We start from the raw sequence: 12,867 nt of genomic DNA, 5'->3' as shown, positions 1-12,867 counted from the left end.
TTTTGTTGGATTTGAGGAGGGAGGGTATCCAGACCAGAGGCAGGACATAAAAGCGAGGGGTTGGGGGCAAGATAGGTGAGATTGAGGCACAGCAAGAAGATTAGCCATAGAGAAGCAAGGTGTGTGGGCTGGGTTGTAGTAGGAAAGTAGTGAGATGAGGTAGGAGGGGGCAAGGTGATTGAGTGCTTTAATAATTATGGTACACGTTAAGCGCTCACTCTGTGCAAAACACCATTCTAAGACTGGGATAGGACACAGTCACTGTCCTACATAGGATTCACATTCTTAATCCCCTTTTTACAGATGAGGTAACAAGGCCAAGGGATGTGATGATTTTCCTAAGGTCACACAGCAGACATGTGGCAGAGCTGGGTTTAGAACCTGTGACCTTCTGACTCTCAGGACTGTGCTCTATCCACTAAGCCACATTTCCTCTCCTAAAAGCCAATAGTGAGATTTTGCTTGATGAGGAGGTGGATGGACAACCACTGGAATTTTTTGAGGAATGGGGTGACATGTCCTGAACATTTTTGTAGAAAACTGTTCCGGGCAGCAGAGTGAAGTATGGACTGGAGTTGGGAGAGACAGAAGGCTAAAAGGTCAGCAAGAAGGCTGATGCAGTAATCCAGCAGGGATAGGATGAGTGACTGTATTAACGTGGTAGCAGTTTGGATGGAGAGGAAAGGGTGGATTTTAGCGATGTTGTGAAAGTGAGACTGACAGGATTTGGTGACGGATTGAATATGTGGGTTGAATGAGAGAGAGGACTCAAGGATAATGCCAAGATTACGGGCGAGACAGGAAGGATGGTGGTGCCATCTACAGTGATGGGAAAGTGAAAGGGAGGACAGGGTTTGGGTGCAAAGAAAAGGAGTTCTGTTTTAGATATGTTAAGCTGAAGATGATGGGGGGGACATCCAAGTAGAGATGTCTTGAAGGCAGGAGAAAATGCAAGACTGCAGAGAGGAAGAGAGATCAGGGCTGGAGATGAAGATTTGGATATCATCCACATAGAGGTAGTAGTTGAAGCCGTGGGAGTTGATTAGTTCTCCAAGGGAATGGGTGTAGATGGAGAATAGAAGGGGACCCAGAACTGAACCTTGAGGAACCCCCACAGTTAGAGTGTGGGAGGCAGAGGAGGAGCCTGCAAAGGAGACTGAGAATGAAAGATAAGGGGAGAACCAGGAGAGGACAGAGTCAGTGAAGCCAAGGTTGGATAATATTTCCAGGAGAAGGGGGTGGTCAACAATGTCAGAGGCAGATGAAAGGCCAGGGAGGATTAGGATGGGGTAGAGGCCAATGGATTTGGAGAGTAGGAGATCATAGGTGACCTTTGAGAGGGCAGTTTCTGTCTTTAGGAAGCTGAAATGTCCCACTAATCAGAAAGAGTGTGTCATGAGGGATAAACATGAGGAGGGACCAATGGATATAATTTCATTATATTTCAAAATGCATGTGACAAGTTTGCATACCCAGACCAAAGACTTTGTAAAAAAATTAAATAATCACAGGATTGAATGGAATGGAATGTCATAGATGAGAAAAAGTTGCTAAAATATTAGAAGCAGATAGAAATAAGCATTTGGGGAGATGGCAGTATGTAAATAATGGGCTCCCCCAGAGTTTTTTTTAAAAAACCTTAGGTTTAGGAGTCAGGAAATCTGGGTTCCAATCCTGGCTCTACCACTTGTCTGTTGTGCAACTTCTGGCAAATCACTTAACTTCTGTGTGCTTTCAGTTTCCTTATCTGTAAAAAATGGAATTAAGATACCTGTTCTCCCTCCACCTTGAACAGTGAGCCTTATGTATCTAGCCCAGTGCTTAGTACAGAGCCTGCCATATAGTAGGCCCTTAACAAATACCAAAAAAAACAAACCCAACCAACTGAGCGAGTGAGCTATAAAATGGCAGATGCGCTTCAATTCTTACTGTGGGTAAGCAAGAGTAAGGTACCTAGAAAGAAATAATCTCCATTACATTCCTTGCTGATGAACTCAGAACTAACAGTCTAGACTCTGGAAAGAGATCTCAGAGCTGTCATTGACTGTTCTTTTAAATCATTAGTCTAAAAAGCCTAATCCCTCTCAGGTTTGCATCTGGAGAGTGTCCAGTACTCTACCAGTCTCGAGTACAGGAGAGAGAGTCAAGCAGAGTCATATCCACTCCATTCCTAGCTGGGACAGTGGCTAGCAAGTGGAAGGCAATCTCCTACAAGTCAAAACTCACCTGTACTGGGCAGCAGTGGCATGGGAAACATTTGAGGGCAGATACTCAGATTACTGCATGGAAGGAGGCAATGACAAACCACTTCTGCACTTTTACCAAGAAAACTCTATGGATAGACTACCAGAATGATTACAGATGGAGGTGGGGCATTCTGGGATAGATACGGCCATGGAGTCGCTATGGGTCGGAAATGACTCTACAGCATTAAGGCATGACAAAAAGCCTAAAAACAGCCTAAAAGCCCATCTTAAGGGTGGGGATCATCAGGGCAGGGAAAGAAAAAACAGTTGTGATAGAAAACACGAGGTACCTGCACCTGGAATATTGTGGGCAGTTCTGGTTGTCATGTTTTTAAAAGTCTACAGAAGAGCCAGAGAAAATACAGAGTCTGCAACCAAGACAATTGTGGGGGGAATAGAGAAACTTCCTTATGAGAATAACATGGAGTCAGGGCTCACGAGTTCGAATCCCAGCTCTGCCACTTGTCGGCTGTGTGACTGTGGGCAAGTCACTTAACTTCTCTGTGCCTCAGTTCCCTCATCTGTAAAATGGGGATTAAGACTGTGAGCCCCAGGTGGGACAACCTGATTCCCCTATGTCTACCCCAGGGCTTAGAACAGTGCTCGGCACATAGTAAGCGCTTAACAAATACCAACATTAAATAATTAGGATTCTTCAGTTTGGAACAGACAAGTTGAGATGGTGTGAATAGGGCACACTTGGAATTGTGGCCCATGATATACCCGCAACAGCAGGAAGAGGGGACACCCTTCGACGCTTAAGGATAGTAGATTCCAAACAAACAAGAAGAAACCCTTCTTCACACAGCAGGGGATAAAACTATGAAATTTGCTACCACAGGAAGCTGTGCAGGCCAAAAGTATTTCTAGCATCAAGAAGGGTTTGGATAAATTCATGGATAAGTGGTCATAATGGCTTACTAGAAGGAAAGTTAAGAATGTGAAGTGGAAATGTTAAGGATGTTAAATGGTACCTCCCTGACTCCAAAAGAGGGCAACCATCATGCAGGCACCCCCTACAGGACCAGGCTGGGAGCTGGGGGGGTGGGGGCACATCTGCCTCTGTGGGGCTGGGGGAGGGTATCCCACCCATTGTCCAGAGGTCTGGGCGCGGAGCTGACAGGTTCCTGGAAAGATTTCCCAGGTAGACTGTAAGCTCTTTGTGGGCAGGGAATGTGTCTGTTGTATCATACTCTTCCAAGTGCTTAGTGCAGTATTCTGCATACAGTAAGTGCTCAATAAATACAGTTGAATGAATGAAGGAAAACTGGAACGCATCCCCAGGTTAAGAGACTGTAAGCTTTTTGTGGGCAGGGAATGTGTCTGTTGTACTGTGCTCTCCCAAGCTCTTGGTACGGTGTTCTGTATACAGTAAGCACTCAATAAAGAAGAGGCATGGCATAGTGGATAAAGTACAGGCCTGGGAGTCAGAAGGTCATGGGTTCTAATCCCAGCTCCACCAGTAGTCTGCTGTAGACCTTGGGCAAGTCACTTCATTTCTCTGGGCCTCAGTTACCTCATCTGTAAAATGGGGATTGAGACTGTGAGTCCCACGTGGTACAGGGACTCTGTCCAACCTGATTTGCTTGTATCCAACCCAGTGCTTAGTACAATGCCTAGCGCCTGTATACAGTGCTCAACAGATACCATAATTATTATTATTATCATTATTATTCAGTCAACTTCTGCTACTCTATGACACAGAATCCTGGACCGAATGGACTGTTGTTGTGATCCAGTGATAGTATTGTTTATGTTCTTATGACCTATGGATAGAGGGTAAGTAGTAAGTGGTTGGAACTTAATCTTTGGTTCATCATCAATGATATTCATTGAGTGCTCTTTTTATGGTATTTGTTAAGCACTTACTATGTGCCAGGCACTGTTCTAAGCACTGGGATAGATAAAGGCTAATCAGGTTGGGTGCAGTCCCTGCCCCATGTATGGGGCTTCCAGTCTTAATCCTCATTTTACAGATGAGGTAATTGAGGCACAGAGAAGTTAAGTGACTTGTTTAAGATCACACAGCAGACAAGTGGTGGAGCTGAGATTATACCCCAGGTCCTTCTGACTCCCAGGCCCATGCTCTATCCACTAGGCCATGCAGAGTACAGAGCACTGTACTAAGCACCTGGGAGAGTACAAAACAACATAGTTGGCACACACATTCCCTGTCCAAAGTGATCTTACAGCCTAGAGGGGGAGGCAGATATTAATAAAAATTAGTGATTGTATTTATAATTATAAGTATTAATTCTTCTTGAAATTCTTCTTACTAATGGTCCTCGAAGGTATCTCTGGAAGTTGGGGAAGTAGACTCATTTCTTTGTGGGGTTGGGGTAACTAAGTGTTGGTGGTCACAAAATCTTTGCGGGGAGAGGCCTCCATGTTATTGAGAATTTCCAAATTTTCTATTTTATCATCCCTAGTCCCTGCAAATGTCAACTGTTGGGGTTTTGAGGACGGACTAAGAATTTGCATTTATAAATAAAACCAGATGACTGAAACACCAATGGCTCTTTGGAGCTTGTGCAAGCAATCAAAAAATACCAGGAATACAGGGAAGCACAAAAGAACCTGGGGGGAAAACATCAGGGTTTGGGTGGGAAGATAAGGAACTCTGTTTTGGACATGTGAAGTTTGAGGTGAAGAGAGGACATCCAAGTAGAGATGTCTTGAAGGCAAGAGGAGATGTGAGACTGGAGAGAGGGAGAGAGATCAGGGCTGGAGATGTAGAATTGGGTGTTATCTGCATAGAAAAGTAGTTGAAGCCATGGGAGCAAATGAGCTCTCCAAGGGAGTGGATGTAGATGGAGATTAGAAGGGGACCAAGAACTAAACCTTGAGGTACCTCTTAGGGGGTCTAAGAACTAATAACTAAAACTTAGGGCGAAGGCAGAGGAGGAGCCCATGAAGGAGACTGAGAATAAACGGCCAGGCACGTGAGGAGAATGGATAGGATGTTAGCAGGTACCCAAATATTTGCTTTCCAGTGGGCAGAAAAGGAGAAAGTAGTTACTCTCCTTGATCAAAGACTTGTTGAAGATGAAGTCACCAAGTGATAGATTCAAAATCAGAGACAGCCCCTCTGTCAGAGACAGAGACAGATGTGGGGCAAAGACATCTGAGCAGCAAGGAATTAGTTTTGTGTGTTCAAAGTGTAAAAGAAACTATCGGTTGCTCATGGGTCTTTTCAGCTGCACCCTCAGGCATGGGCAGTATCTCACCGTTAGTAGTGTCATCTTCAAAAACAAAGAACAGCTTTGTATACTGAAAAAGTGGCACAGTTTTCATGACACATGGTAGTTAGCTGATCTTAGAAGGTGGATTAGGTGAAGATGCTTACGAAGATGAACCTAACATAGAGAAGTAGCGTGCCTTAGTGGAAAGAGCACGGGCTTGGGAGTCAGAGGTCGTGGATTCTAATCCCGGCCCTGCCACTTATCAGCTGAGTGACTTTGAGCAAGTCACTTAACTTCTCTGTGCCTCAGTTACCTCATTTGTAAAATGGGGATTAAGCCCCACGTGGGACAACCTGATTACCTTGTATCTACCCCAGTGCTTAGAACAGTGCTTAGCACATAGTAAGCACGTAACAAATGCCATCATCATTATTATTATAAAGGCATTAAAGAAAACTGGAGAGATGCCAAGGTACTATAAAAGCCCATACTACTGGACCTTATTTCAAATAAGCAATTGTGAAGATGCCTTACTCAACCCTTGGAGACTGGATATTCCTAGGAAATGGTAAAAATACAGCTAATGTGATTATTGGGGTGATCTGGGAAAGACCTGATGATGATCCCCAGATTATACGAAGTACACAGATTCTGTTATAACTTTCTTCATCCCATCAAACAATCAATCAATGGTATTGATTGAGCGCTTACTGCATGCAGAGCACTGTACTATGCACTTGGGAGAGGACGATATAACAAAGGTGGTAGATACATTCCCTGCCGACAACAAGATGTCAATCTAGGGGGGGTGGAAGTCTTCAAGTCATCCCTAATGCTGCTTTCAAAGGAATCAGGGAAAGATCTGAGAGCTGCCTACCATTGAGTTCTCCCTCTAGCTGGGCACGTACAAATTGGGAGTTTTTGATGGTGTCCTCTTCCCCTTGAGCACTCACAAAGCTTGTAGAGATGAGAAAAGCTGCTTTCTGCTAGCCCACATTTACCCAGATGGCCCCTGCTCTCTCCACTGATCCCCCACTTTCCCTTCTTCTAGCCACTGTTTCTCTGATCTGTCTCCCCGCCTCTCTCTGAGGTGGTTCAGTTTCCACTTTCAAAATAGGAAAATGCATAATTAAGCTGGGCTTTATATGTCTTTAAGGATAAGGCACAGATCCCAAGTGCTTGGCACATAGTAAGCGCTTAACAAGACCATTATTATTATTATGAAATAAAATGTAACACCTTTTGTAAAGGGGAAGGGGGAGGCAGACCCACCACCCTTGTTTCAACAGTCACCAAGTTTTCATTGAGTGCCTTAAAGGTGCAGAGCATTCTCCTAGATTCAGTGTGTTGCTTTGAGGAAGGAGAAGGGAAGACTTTGCCATAATATGCCTGGAAAACCTATAGCCTGAGTAAGTAAGTCACTCCTAAGAACTGGGAATACACCGTACTTCATAGAGCTTACCCATTTATAATGTCCTCCTTGATGCATTCGAGCATCCTGTCTGTGTCCCTAGTTTTCCATTTCCTTATTAAGATGTTCTCACTGCTAAGCATTTCATACCCAGTGCCTGGAAAAACATCTTTAGAGGATTTTACTCTACTTCTAAAGTCATTATTTCAGAGTTGCTCAAATCCCTGTTCAGACCTAATCTCATCATCCCTAAGAAAGCAGCAACTCCACTTTAAAGAGGTGGAAAGGCTGCACTGGGAGATGCAGTGACTTGCCCAATGTCATAAAGCAAAACAGGAGTGGACTGGAGGATGCAACCATTTTCCCAGCTCCAAATTCACTGCTCTCCCCACAAGAGGCAATCATTGTGAAGTGGGTGTTGTTACATTCAAACATTAGAATCAAGTTGTGGTCAGACATTTTTCAATGAATTCCTTAATCAGGAAAGAGTGTTTGTTTTCGGTAAAATATTTTTGAAACCACAGACTAGACTAGCGTGGATTGTAGCAAATTCCTGGCTCTCGGTTTCTCCCCAGCATCTGTAAATGCTTGCCGTGCTTCAAACTCTGTAGAAGCACTTCTCAAAAATAAGATTCCCCTGTCTCCTTTGTCCTTCTGGTTATGACCCTGGTTTCCTTACTGATGTGAGCCTGCCCACTCCCGTGGTTGGCAAGATGAACTTTTTCAAATCTCAAATGTCTTTATCTGCAACTTCAAAGATGAAATGCTATCAGAGCTTCTGGCATGCTTCCTGAATCCTGAATTGTCTCTCATCAGCCCAATTCTAAAAGGCTTTCTTTTTCCCTCCCGTTTCTTTCTTCCCTTCTCACAGTAAGGTTCATCTGGACATTGACAAGGTGGTCCAGAGAACCTGAGAGTGCTTTCTTCTCTTCTCTGAATTCCTGCTTTTCGTCCCTAGGTGTATTTTCTAGTAGGTAAAAATTGGCTTCCTCACCCTCTTCCCCAGACCACCCTGGCTTCACAGAATCTCTTGCTGCCTCCATGCCCTTCTGTTTGCACCTTTCTTCTCCCTGTGCTAGCCTTTTAGCCCCTCTGCCTGGCTCCCTTCTGTTTCATCTCCCCTCCTTTACTATGCTGCCTAAAGACCCCCCCTCTTCCACAAGGTCTTCCCTGATGGAATGAAAGAGAATTGGTGATTTTTCTACCTCACCTTATTTCTAAGGACAATGAACACTAATGCCACTAATGCCAAGAATAGAGTTTATTCTTTTTAGGTGGGACTTCTCACCTATCTGTTTGACAGACAGTTCTGTTTGAATGGTCCTCCAAGTTTTTATCATCTGTGATACTCTCAGTTGTAGAGTGCAAGTTGCTAGAAGGAAAGATTGAAGCTGCTAGAAGCTGCTACTGATTAGGATGAGGATGGTGATGAAAGAGGAGAAGGAAGAAGAGGAGATAAGACGATTGAGGAAGAGAAAGAAGAGGAGGGAGGAGTGAAAGAAGAGGAGGGCAAGCAAGAAAAGATATCTTGGGTGTTCTTGCTGATGATTGGTGGTACCTGGTTTTTGCTCTTAACTCCTGGGATAATAAAAAATATCTGGAAGAGTCAACTGCTCCTTTCTATGCAAAACTTGGCAGCCATGCAGTTCTTTAACTTGTGGAATATACCACAGGTATATGATGGGATTGATATGACAGGTATTACTGACACTTACTGGATTTCAATTGAACTCCTTTCAACAGTAGCTGCTATAGAATGCCCCTCCAAGCATTTCCTTAACTGCTGTTTACATAACTGGCATTGCCCACTAGAACCTGGCAGTTAGGCCTGTAATCAGATTGCATGGCAGATAGATGTAGAGAGTTTGTAATTCAGATATTTAGTAACTTGCAACAATGAAAAAGAGAACAATGATGGAGATATTCTAGTTCCATAAAGCTCTTGGAAGGCAACTACGAGCAGAAATTTCTGGAACTGGTTCCTTCTATCATTTCCAAGGAAGGTCCAATCACACTTCCTTAACAGGAGGATTTCGCTTCGTGTCTACAAACATGGAAAACCATACAATTCTAAAACAACAACCCCATCAGTCAAAGCAGGCATCTTTCCAGGTGTAGCCTGAGTATTTGGTGAAGAAAAGGCAGGCAGATGCTCCCTGAAGTGGCAGTTTTCCTAAGAAAGGGACAAAAATTGAAGTGGTACAAATGTCCCATGCCATCACTACTTATTCTGATGAGGGAGAAGGGAGAAATTGGTTGTTCTGGATCTTCAGTGGCACATTCTACCCTTAGCTACTTCTCCTTCATGTTCGGGGAATGAACCAAGGATTTACCCAAGTTCACCTAGCAAGTCCAGTGGCAGCAACTAGATTCAGGGGTCACCAAGGGAAAGGTTAAGGAACTGGAGAACTGATTTCAGACCACATTTATTAAAGATCCTTATGTGCCTAATGTTGAGCTGGACACATTTTGTGCTGTCATTCATTCATTCATTCAATAGTATTTATTGAGCGCTTACTATGTGCAGAGCACTGTACTAAGCGCTTGGGATGAACAAGTCGGCAACAGATAGAGACAGTCCCTGCCGTTTGACGGGCTTGCTGTCCAGGTGCTCAGATAGACAAACTTCAAAAGAGTCAATAAATAATATTTACTGAGTGCTTACTGTGCTGAAAGCATTGTACTAAGCACTTGGGAGAGAATTATATAACAGAGTTGATAGACTTGTTCTCTGCCCACAAGGAGCTTCCTTTCTCTCCTTCTATCAGTCAAGCATTAGTTGACCCACCAACACCTCAAACTTAACATGTCCAGAACGGAACTCCTCATCTTCCCATCCAAATTCTGTCCTTCCCTTGACTTTCCCATCATTGTAGACAGTAGACAACACCATTCACTCATTCATTGTCATATTTATTGAGTGCTTACTGTGTGCAAAGCACTGCAATAATAATAATAATAATGATAATAATTGTGGTATTAAGTGCTTACTATGTGCCAAGCACTGTACTAATCACTGGGGTGGATTCAAGCAAATCCAGTTGGACATAGTCCCTCTCCCCATGGGGCTCACAGTCTCAATCCCCATTTTACAGATGAGGGAACTGAGGCACAGAGAAGTGAAGTGACTTGCCCAAGGTCACACAGCAGACACGTAGCAGAGCTGGGTTTAGAACCCATGACCTTCTGACTCCCAGGCCCATGCTCTATCCACTACTCCATGCCGCTTCTCTAAATACCACCATCCTCCCTATCTCACAAGCTCATAACCTTCGTAATGTCCTCTACCTATCTCCGTCAGTCAACGCACATATTCAGTCTATCACCAAATCCTGTTGGTTCCACCTTCACAACATTGCTAAAATCCACTCCCTCCTCTGCATCCAAACTGCTATTATGCTGATCCAAGCACTTATTCTATTCTGCCTTGACTACTGCATCAACTTTCTCACTGACTTCCCTGCTTCCTGTATTTCCCCTTTCCAGTCCACACTTCACTCTTTTGCCCAGATCATTCTTTTATAAAACCATTCAGTCCATGTTTCTTCACTCCTCAAGAATCTCCAGTGGTTTCCCATCCACCTCCACATCAAACAGAAACTCCATACTATTGGTTTTAAAACACTCAGTCTTCTTGCCCCCTCCTATCTTATCTCACTAATTTTCTACTACAACCCAGCATGTTCACTTTGCTTTTCCAAGGCCAACCTACTCACTGTACCTTGATCTCATCCATCTCGCCGCCAACCTCTCGCACATATCCTGCCTCTTGGCTGGAACTTCCTCTCTCTTCATAACCAACAGATCATCATTATCCCCCACATTCAGAGCTTTATTACAATCGTATCTTCTCCAAGAGGCCTTTCCTGACTAAGCTCTCAATTCCCCTATTCCCTCTCCCTTCTGCATCACCCTTGCACTTGGATTGTATCCTTTATTCACTCAACCCTCATTCCCACAGCATTTATGTCCATAACTATAATTGATTTGAATGTCTGTCTTCCCATCTAGACTGTAAGTTCCTTGTGGGCAAGGAACATGTTACCAACTCTGTTCTGTTGTACTCCCCCAAGCATTTAGTACAGTGCTCTATGCACAGCAAGTGTTCAATAAATGAGATCTTTTTTTCAATTGAAGCAATAGACAATACTGAGGGCCTACTGTATGCAGAGAACTGTACTAATTGTTTGGGAAAATACAATAAAGTTAGTAGACATAATCCCTACCCTCACACTTGCAATCTAGTAGGGGAGGCAGAAACCAAAATAAAAGGTGAAAAGAGTTTGTTTTTTAGAGTCAGAACCTGGGACACAGTCTCTAGGACTGTTAGTCCAGGATCCATTGTGAGCCCATTCTGGGCTTTTTCCTACCTCATCCTACAGCCACAATTGCCTGTCCACAAACTATAATCGAGTAGCCTGGGCCCTCCACCCTGGAACCCCACTAACTGCTCTCTACCCACAGGAAAGGAATGTTCCAGGCTCACGATAGAGGATAGAGGCTGGAGCAGAAGTGGGGATTGAAGACATCAATCCCTCTAACTCTCACATGACAAGTGAGCACTCTACCATCTGAGCTTTACCATCCTTCTCCTCTTCCCTCCTTCTTCTTTTCCCTTTTCTTCTCTTTCTTTCATCTTCATTTCTTTCTTTCTTAGGGGTCAACTTAATAACGGTCTCTTATTGCTGAAGAAGATGGTGATAAGCCATACTCCATTCTATAGAAAAAAAGGAAGTGGGCTCAAACTGCAGCTTGAAAGAGCTAGGCTAGATGAAACAAAGAACTTTCCATTAATCAATCAATCAATCACCTTTATTGAACATTTACTGGATGCCAAGTACTTGGAAGAGGACAATATAACAATAAAACAAAGTTGGTGGACATGTTCCCTGCTCACAACGAGCATACAGTCTAGAGGGCGTAATACTTATAAGACCTTGAAATGGGTTCCCGAGGAAGCAATAGAATCTACCTCCCTGGAACTGGTTAGGAAAATGACCCACATCAATTTGGATAGTTCTACTTAAAGACAGGGGGATGGACAAAGCTCACTGTCCAGAATGGAACAGGATTGCTCATTTGCTTCTCTATCAAAAAAGCCCCAGTATATCTGACAAATGTATTAAAATGGTCAGAGCTTTACAGTATTGCATTTTTTTCTTAAACCCAGATTTATGGCTGTTTATATTTCATCTCACACTAGCTGCATGCAATGTAATATGTCACCAGGGAAATCTCTTGAGTTTTCCAAACTCGTGGATAGAAAACTGAGTCCAGAGCTGGCTTGAGATTTGCTCCTGAAGAGGATCCAAGTTTTCTGGGGCACTGTGGAGCCATCCTGTTCTGCTGGCCTGGAAAGAGATGCTGCAGTCAAGGTCAGCAGGCCCCAACCCAGATTGGCAGGGAAGAACAAAGAGGGCAGCAAGCTGAATGCCAAACCCACTCATTTGCAAATGCTGGGACTCCATGGGCTAAGCTGGGGCCAGGCTGGGATGTTTCTTGTGGCTCAGGAGAGACATTGGAACCTAAGAGAGCAGACAGCACTCTGTAGTTTGAAAAACACACTCTGACATTTAAGTAAAAAAACACACGAAGCCCAGAAGTCGGTCTTTGGGCAAAATTGTTTTCCCCTTAGGTCGCATTCCTTGTTATCCTGAAAAACTCAGTGTCAGCTTTGCTGAGAAATTGAAAAAAAAGTCCATCAGTTTCCAGCAATGGTTATCCCTCCTGCCCTCTCCATTCCCCAGCCTTGTCCATACTTACCTATGTCAGGTTTCATTTTGGCCCAGTCTGATTTATTTCAGAGCCTGGTAGGAGTGATCTGTGCCGCTCCAGGGCCTCCGTCGTCTTGCTACATTGACAGAGTAGCCAGCTCCTGTCTGATCACAACTCTAATCCTCCAAGTTCTGTGGGGTCTCCTCCCAGAACCAACAACCATAGTCCTTATCCAGTACCACCTCCTCACTGTTTCCAACCCAGTATTTTTGGATTGTTTTTCCGATCTGGCCCAGCATTCAAACTTACTGGT

At 43.9% G+C, this 12,867-nt stretch overlaps 1 non-coding gene across 1 annotated transcript; it reads left to right on the top strand.

Moving 5' to 3' along the window:
• The first annotated feature begins 2,078 nt into the window (after positions 1-2,078).
• LOC114806709 lies at positions 2,079-2,216 on the top strand. The gene has a single exon (XR_003754771.1). It is a non-coding gene; the product is annotated as a small nucleolar RNA SNORA7 (small nucleolar RNA).
• The last annotated feature ends 10,651 nt before the right edge of the window (positions 2,217-12,867 follow it).

This window comes from Ornithorhynchus anatinus, chromosome X1 (assembly GCF_004115215.2).
Source record: "Ornithorhynchus anatinus isolate Pmale09 chromosome X1, mOrnAna1.pri.v4, whole genome shotgun sequence".
Lineage (NCBI taxonomy): Eukaryota > Metazoa > Chordata > Mammalia > Monotremata > Ornithorhynchidae > Ornithorhynchus > Ornithorhynchus anatinus.
The sequence above is the reverse complement of the archived record's forward strand: the minus strand, read 5'-3'. Positions and strand labels throughout refer to the sequence as shown.